The 8827-nt window shown below is 43.5% G+C and overlaps 1 pseudogene; it reads left to right on the top strand.

Moving 5' to 3' along the window:
• The first annotated feature begins 6940 nt into the window (after window positions 1-6940).
• On the top strand, window positions 6941-7833 carry LOC102759654 (annotated as a pseudogene).
• Window positions 7834-8827: the final 994 nt, after the last annotated feature.

An 8827-nucleotide genomic window follows, 5' to 3' on the forward strand; every position in this document is an offset into this window, starting at 1 on the left:
CCTTCCTGGCGGCCCTTGCAATCCGGCACCCTGGGAACTCGCCCAGCTGGACTCGTGACACTTGTCCGGGACTCCTGCGCCGCACGCAGCACTTACATCAATTCCCGCGTGCCCACCTAAGTGTTTACCCAACCAGGGCTCCGCAGGGTGGAAATGTTACCGCTGGGCTCAGAAGCCTGGCGGGTTTGTCCTGACTCTACCACCTAGTTATCTGCACCCCCATCAGGCTGGTCAACTTCTTTCTGTGGCTGGAATTATTGAGGAAACTGTTGGAGTAAGTAAATATGCTTGAGATGGCCCCCGTCTCTGGCAGCACCAACTGCCCAGGGAAAAGGCATTGCAATAGTCCTTTCCATCCATAGCACCACATGCTGCCTTCCAGCCAGACTCTTGCTTCCAAGTAGTCTCAGGTCCAAAAGACTGCATTATTCTGGATTGCAACCATGTCGCTCCGTTCAAAATATGAGCGAGAGCTTTCCAGTTACTTTGCTCAGCAAGTATTTTCTTTCCCTCTGGTTGGCATGCGGGGCCTGTTGAAACCATGGCCATCATTCAAATGATGCATTTTCTTCTCCAGAAAAGGTTAGAAATTCCAGAGGACTGTTAGTCCCAGAGAGCGTCGCTTTGCCAGGCTCGATCTTTAGATCCAAGCAAAGAGTGAAATTGACAAGTTTCTTCTTTCCCTGGAGGCCAGGCTTATAAATAAATCTAGCTATCCCAGCATCTGGTCTGTCCAGTTTCAGCCATACCTCTGGTCCTGTGGGACTTCTATTTGCAAGGGGATAGTTCAGTAGAAGAAAAAGAATACTTTATATCCCGTATTGAGGCCTAAGGGCCTCACATATTTAGTACTAGCTAGGAATGCCCATTTCAAATAAGTCTGTTTCTGTCTAATCCAGAGGAAGCTTGCCTTGTCCTGTACACAGGAATAAAACCTCCCCGTTCATTTTAACAAGCACTTTGATGCATCTCCTTCTGTGCCCAGCACATGCCCATCATTACGAGGGACCTTTGGATGCACACCCTGCCCTCTGAGAGGTTACAGTCTAATTAAGAACACACAGCAGACAGGTACTTGGGGACCACATTTGAGAGCGAAGCCTGAGATGTGTTACAGGCACTCAGAGAGCGGGGGCCCACTACAGAGCCAATGGATAGGGAAGGTCTCATGAAGAAGGTAGATCTGGAATGGGGCTTTGGAGAAAGGGGCTCCTATCATATAAATACACCTTGATTTCTGTTTGCTTCACCTGTGACAACAGCTACCAACAGAAAAAGGTGAGTTGCATCTAAGGTCTGACTCTTTTAAAATAAACTACTGAGCTCAGAAGCCTGGGACACCAAGAATCCTGGGTTCTGTTTCCGGGTTTATAAATAACTTGCAGTAACACTTGGCATTGGCTGGGGGAGTTATTATTAGTCCCATTATGCAGAGGAGGTTCACCCACAGAAGTTAACCTTACCAGGTCAGTCCTTAAATTTTAGATATGCATGAACACACACACCACACACACACACACACACACACACGGTGGTGGATGTGTTAACTCAATGGGGGAGTCAATTCACACTGTGCACACATACCAAACCACTTTAAATATCTCAGTTTTATTTGTCAGCTACACCTCAATAAGGATGTAAATATGCATGACAAAAATAATTACAGTGACAATTTAGAAGCTTATTTCTCTCTTTTGTACCCAAACTCCCTTCACAGTGTAGTGTGGTTCCTTCTAACCTAGGGTCCTTTGGGATCACTCTGTCATTCTTAATGAGCAGCTTCTGCCTCGTGGTCCAAGATGGCTGCTCAAGTCTAGCCATCACATCTGTTTTCCAGTCAATGGAGAGGGAAAAGGGTAAAAGAAGAGCACACCTCTATTTTGTTGTTGTTGTTGTTGTTGTTGTTGTTAATCCTCACCTGAAGATATATTTTCATTGATTTTTAGAGAGTGGAAGGGAAAGGGAGAGACAAAGAGAAACATCTGGTGAGAGAGAGACCCATCGATTGGTTGCCTCCTGCACTCACCCCAACCAGGGCCAGGGAACCTGCCACCAGGTACGTGCCCTTGACCGCAATGGAATCCTGGGCCTTCAGTCCACACAGGCCAATGCTCTATCCACTGAGCAAAACCGGCTAGGGTGAGCATGCCTCTGTTTTTAAGAACACTTCCCGGAAGTCACATTTAATATTATCTATTGGCTAGAACGTAGTCATATGACCACATCCACCTTCAAAGAAGGCTGGGGGACGGGAGAGGAATGTTCTTAGCTCAAATAGGCCAAAGGTATTCAGTAAAAATCAGGGTTTATGCTGCTAAGGAAGAATAAAATACTGGGACCACTAGAGTAGGGGCTCGCATTATTATGACAGCTTGAGTTGCCAAATGAAAGAACCATGGACAATGCAATGGAGTCCAGAAGGTTCAGTGTGGCTTCCCTCTAGCTCTGCATGTCCAGCTCAAAAATACTAATGGTCTTAGAGCCAGACACCCAGATTCTTTTTCTTAGATGTAATTGACATATAACATTGTGTTTGCCCAAGGTGTATAGCATAATGATTTGATATTTGTATATATTATGAAATGGTTACCACAATAAGTCTAGCTAACATCTGTCACCTCGTAGTTACAATTTTTTTTTCTTGTGATGAGAACTTTGAAGGTCTACTCTCTCAGCAACTTTCAAATATATAGTACAGTATTGTTAACTGTATAGTCACCATGCTGTGTATTCTATCCGCAGAGTTTATTCGTCCTATAAACTGGAAGCTTGTACCTTTCTACTCTCTTCACCCGTTTTGCCACCTCCATCCGCCACCTCTGACAACCACCTAGCTGTTCTCGGTATGAGCTCAGTTTGTTGTTGTTTTGTTTTGTTTTTAAATGTCACAGATCAGTGAGATTATACTGTATCTATCTTTTTCTGATTTATTTCACTTAGCATAATGCTCTCAAGGTCCATCCATGTTGTTACAAATGGCATGACCTCTTATTTTTTTATGGCTGAATAATATTTTACTGTATATGTATGCCACATTTTTTATCCATTCATTCATCAGTGGACACTTAGGTAGTTTCCACATCTTGGCTACTGTAAATAATGCCGCCAAGAACATGGGTGTAGGCACCTTTTCAAGTTAGTGTTTTGGTTTTCTTCCGATAAATACCAGCAGCGGAGCTGCTGGATCACGTGGTAGTTCTATTTTTACCCAGACTATTGATGCCACAAAAAATTTACTTCTGGTATTTCCCTCTTTTAGACACCTTCAAGTGGGAGGAACCAAGAACATACTTTGACAAAGCTCAAGCCGCATGGTGCCAGGGTGGCAAGAAAGGAGCCTCTTAAAGAGACCAGTGGTCAATTATGATCACCAAGAATAATGCACATCTTTGTGAAAATATTCTTGGCGATCTTCTGTATTCATGTTTCTAGTACTTTCCCCTCTTCCACCTACCGAGGAATCTCTCTCTTCATTCAGTTACTTTTCTGTGACCCAGTTTCAAAATTAGTAATAGTAGTAGTAGTAACTGGGAGGGCTTAGCAAATGCCAAATATGCAGACCTTAAACACACACTCTGGCATTTACTCTATGAGGTACGTGCCATTATTGTCCCCATTTTACTAAGAAAGGAACTGAGATTTGGGGGAGGCTACATAACTCACATAGCCAGAAACAACTATCAGACCAGAACTTAAACCCAATCTACCTTGTGCTACCAGCAGCTGAACTTTTTTGCTAAGCATTTTTTCTGTGTGTTCTCATGTCCTCAGGCCCAGCCTGTGGAGTCGGTATTATTAGTCCCATTATGCAGATGAAGAACTGAGGCTTAACCACAAAGATTCACCTTATCAAGGGTGGTCCTTAAACTTTATGCACACATCACAAGTTTTGGCATCCTCTTAAATCTATTGGTTCTAAGAGTCAGAAGCATATGCTATATTTGCACTTGATAGTTTGTGTATTACTGAAGGCTGATTCCTGTTTCCATGTGTATGGGTTTTCCACACTCACCTGCTTTGATTTTCATTTGTGGGCGTCATTGGTTTGTATTGTTTACACTGAAGCCCAGGAGGCAAGGAGCCTTTTCCATGTCTTCACAGTTGGGTCCTGTGAAGGCCCAACTGTGTAATCACCACAGTTGGGTACTCCACAGAAAGCATTGCTAAAAGGACCTCTTTCATGTAAATCATCCAAATCCATTGACACTGAGACAAACTAGTCAATCAAACAAATGTCATTGCATTCCAACAGTGTACCTAGTATTGCACTAGCCACTGGGTACACAATAAGAACAAAGGGAGAAGGTGATTAACCTCAAAGAGCTTACAGTTTATTGGGAAGACAGACATTATGCAACTAATCCTATATAATAAAAGCCTAATATGCTAAGTATCCAGTCGTCCAGTCAGCCATTCAATCAATCAGAGCGTAATTTGCTAATGATATGCTAAGGCCGATCAACCACTCGCTATGATGTACACTGACCACCAGGGGGCAGATGCTCTGACTGGTAGGTTAGCTTGCTGCTGGGGTCCGGCCAATCAGGACTGAGCAAGATGGCCTGGAAACACCCTAGAGCCCTCCTGTGGTCCCTCCCGGGCTGGCCAAACTCCCATATCCCTCCCTGGCCCCATTCATGCACTGGTGGGGTCCGTTGGCCTGGCCTGCACCCTCTCGCAATCCAGGACCCCTCAGAAGATGTTGGAGAGCCTATTTTGGCCTGATCCCACAGGCCAGGCCGAGGGACCCCACTGGTGCGTGAATTTGTGCACTGAGCCTCTAGTTATTAATAATTCACTAATTACAAGTGTCCACAGAACAGCAAAGATGTACAGGGTATTTTGGGAGTTATTAAAAAGATGCCTAACTTGGTCTGGAGGGTTAACTTTCCTGAGAATATGATGTTTAAGCTGAACAAAGAGAAGGGGGAAAGCGTTCTGGGCACAGCAAACAGCATGTGCAAGAGCTGGAGAGAACGTGGAAGTAAATTTTTGACTAACAAGATCACTCTTATCCCTTTAACTCTCAGTAATTCAGAAAAAAAGAGTTACACTATTTACCATCTGGGTCTGATGGACTCATTTCATATTTTAATATACTAGCACAGAGACAAACCAGTCAAACAAATTTTATGTTTTTTTAATAGTTTATTGATTTTTCAAGAGAGTAAGAAAGAGGGAGAGAGAAACATCAATGTGAGAGTGCAACATGGATAGGGGCTCAAGCCTGCAACCCTGGCATATGCCCTTGACCAAGAATCAAGCCTGCAACTTCCCAATGCACAGGATGATGCCCAACCAACTGGGCCATACCACCCAGGGCTATGTTTTTATAGCTTTAAGTCATTTTACAAATAATTTACAGAAGTAGGAATAAAGGGATACTATATTCATTATCTATTGCTACATATCATTAGTCCAAAAACTTAAAACAACAAACATTATCTCACCATTTCTATGGATCAGGAATCTAGGAATGGCTTAGCTGGGTGGTTCTGGCTCAGGGTCTCTCATGAGGCTGCAAGCAGGGCCAGCTTCATAGGCGTGCAACCTATGTAGTCACAAAAAGTCTCACATTTGGCTTAATCCTCTGCTGTTGATGTCTTGAAATTTTTAATAATTTTTTAACAAGGACCCCCTATTTTTGTTTTCCTCTGGACCCTATAATTTTTTAAATATATTTTTATTGATTTCAAAGAGGAATGGAAAGGCAGAGAGAGATAGAAACATCAATGATGAGAGAGAATCATTGATCAGCTGCCTCCTTCTTGCCCCCAAACTGGGGATTGAGCCCTCAACCCAGGCAGGTGCCTTTGACTGGAATCAAACCCAGAACCTTTCAGTCTGCAGGCCAACACACTATCCACTGAGCCAAACCAGCTAGGGTGACCCCATAATTTATGTACCCAGTTCTAGTTGCTGCCAACCTATCAGCAAAGGATACCATCATCTATGGCTAGAAGACCCACTTCCAATCTCAGCCATGTGGTTGTTAGCAGGCCTCTATTCCTCACTGGCTATTGGCTGGATACTTTCATTCTTCTCCATGCAGATCCTCGCAATAGGATAGCTGGCTTCTGCCCAGAGCAAGTGATCAATGAGAGAGGCTAAGATGGAAGCCAGTCTTTTATAACTTAATCTCAAGAGTGACATACCATCACTTCTGCCATATTCTATTTATCACACAGACCAACCCTGGAACAATGTAGAAGGGGAATACATATGGGTGTGAATACCAGAAGGCAGGGATCAGTGGGAGCCACCTTGGAGGCTGAAAAATCAACTTTGTTAGAAATGTTAATAAGAATTTAAATATAGCCTGGCCAGTGTTGCTCAGTGGTTAGGCATCAACCCATGAACCAAGAGGTCACCAGTTTGATTCCCAGTCAGGGCACATGCCCAGGTTGCAGGCTGGATCTCCAGTACAAGGTGTGCAGGAGGCAGTCAATCAATGATGTTTCTCTCTCATCGATGTTTCTATCTCTCTATCCCTCTCCCTTCCTCTCTCTCTAAGAATCAATAAAAATATTTTTAAAAGAATTTAAATATAATAAACCCAAAATTTTATTCTATATTTTCCTAGTTTTGATGGCCATCATCTTTGCTCCATAATTATAAAACATTTTCATTTGCAGATTGATAAACATCTTCAATCCATGTCATGTTTTTCTTTCTACATTATATATTTCCTCTTTTTATACACACCTGCCTTCGACATTCAACTATCACAAACCACTTCAAGTAAATGTTGGTGCACAAAAATCTAAACGATAACTTTTGTTTTTGTCCGACATCTTATCGAGGCAGCAGTGGTAGCAGCTGTTCAAGTTTCACCCTGCAGTCCAAGGACAACAAGAAGAAAGATGCTGACATGTGTGAGTGAAGTAGGGAGCAGACAAAGCAGGTACTAGTGGAAAGTGTGGTCCTTGGAGAAGCCACCATGCAATCTGAGGAGGTACAGAGGAGACGCTTCAGGCAGAGACTGATATTGAAGAACAGTTTGGCTAAAGAAATGCTCTCCGAGTTCTTGGGCACATGTATAATGATCGTTCTCGGATGTGGCTCTGTTGCCCAATCCGTCCTCAGTCGCGGAACTTCTGGAGGAGCCCTCGCTGTGAATATTGGCTTTTCAGTAGCAGTCGGAATGGCCGTTTATGTGGCTGGGGGTGTCTCTGGTGGCCACATCAACCCTGCTGTGTCTTTTGCAATGTGTCTCTTTGGGCGGATGAAATGGTTCAAATTTCCTTTTTATGTGGGAGCCCAGCTCTTGGGAGCCTTCACAGGGTCCGCAATCCTCTTTGGTGTTTACTATGATGCATTTATGTCCTTTGCTGGTGGAGAACTGTACATCGTGGGAGAAAATGCAACAGCACAGATTTTTGCAACATACCCAGCTCCATATCTGTCTCTGGCAAATGGGTTTGCAGACCAAGTAGTGTCCACCATGTTCCTCCTCATGGTTGTCTTTGCCATCTTTGACTCCAGAAACTGGAGTGTCCCCAAAGGCCTAGAGCCTGTTGTCATCGCCCTCCTGATTCTGGTCCTTACTACCTCTATGGAACTGAACTGTGGTTGTGCCATGAATCCAGCTCGAGACCTAGGTCCCAGGCTTTTCACTGCTGTGGCGGGATGGGGGTTTGATGTCTTCAAAGCTGGAAATAACTTCTGGTGGATTCCTATCGTGGGCCCTATGGTTGGTGCTGCCATGGGAGGCCTCATCTACGTTCTTTTCATTGAAATCCACCATCCAAACCTGAATCCAGACTATGAGGCAGAACAACCAAGGCCAAACTAGAGAAACATGAGTTTAGTGTGGAAATGTAGTGGCGTGTTTAGTTCTAAGTTTACAATTGGCTGAGCTGATGTTCTCTTCAGGAAAGATGGCATCCAGGTGTCTATATATTCATGAGACTGGGGTAGATCTTCCTAATTTTCTCTGCTAGCCATTTGGGACACTTGATTGGAAAAGCATCTGAATAAAGTTTTGCAAGTACTGACCTCTTCTCTACCAGTTCCCCCTGCCTTCAGAGTAACATGGACTGTCTCGTGAAACAGACTTCTCTCCACCCTGTTTATTTCATTCTTTCATGTGAATTTTTTTTGCTGAGTGAGCACTGATAACTTGAGACTTCGACCTTGGACTTATTTGGATAGTCTCAACTGCATTATCTGTATGAAATAGCATCACCAAAGCCTTATTTTCAAACCCAGAAAGGTTACATTCTGAATATTAAAAATAAAAAGGAGGAGGAGGAGGGGGAGGAGGAGGAGGAGGAGAAAGATACTGGAAAGTTGGCCAAGAAAGACAAAGACCCAGTGAACAAATCTGGGGGCAAGGCCAAAAAAAGAGACACTGTCCAAAGACAAAGTTCAGGACAAGCTCCATAACCTGGTTTTGTTTGACAAAGCCACATAGGACAAACTCTGTAAGGAAGCTCCCACTATCCGCTTATTATAATGCCAGCTATTGTCTCTGAGAGACTGAAGACCCCAGTTCCTTGGCCGGGGCAGCCCCTTCAGGAGCTCCTTGGGAAAGGACTTATTAAACTAGTTTCAAAGCACAGAGCTCAAATAATTTACACCAGAAACACCAAAGGTGGGGATGCCCCAGCTGCTGGTGAAGGTGCAGGAACAACAAGTCCCATCAGCTATACATTTTGAGAAATAAAACATCATTACATTTTAAAGATCTAAAATATTAAAGAATATTGTCATATGTCTTCTTAGGAAAACAGAAAGCCTTAGATTCTTGTCACAAAATGTTGTATAATTAAGTTCATCTGGTTGAGTAACTGCATGAAAATACCATATTTCCTCTTTTTCCTTA

This window comes from Myotis davidii, unplaced genomic scaffold, assembly GCF_000327345.1.
Source record: "Myotis davidii unplaced genomic scaffold, ASM32734v1 scaffold17, whole genome shotgun sequence".
Classification (NCBI taxonomy): Eukaryota; Metazoa; Chordata; class Mammalia; order Chiroptera; family Vespertilionidae; genus Myotis; species Myotis davidii.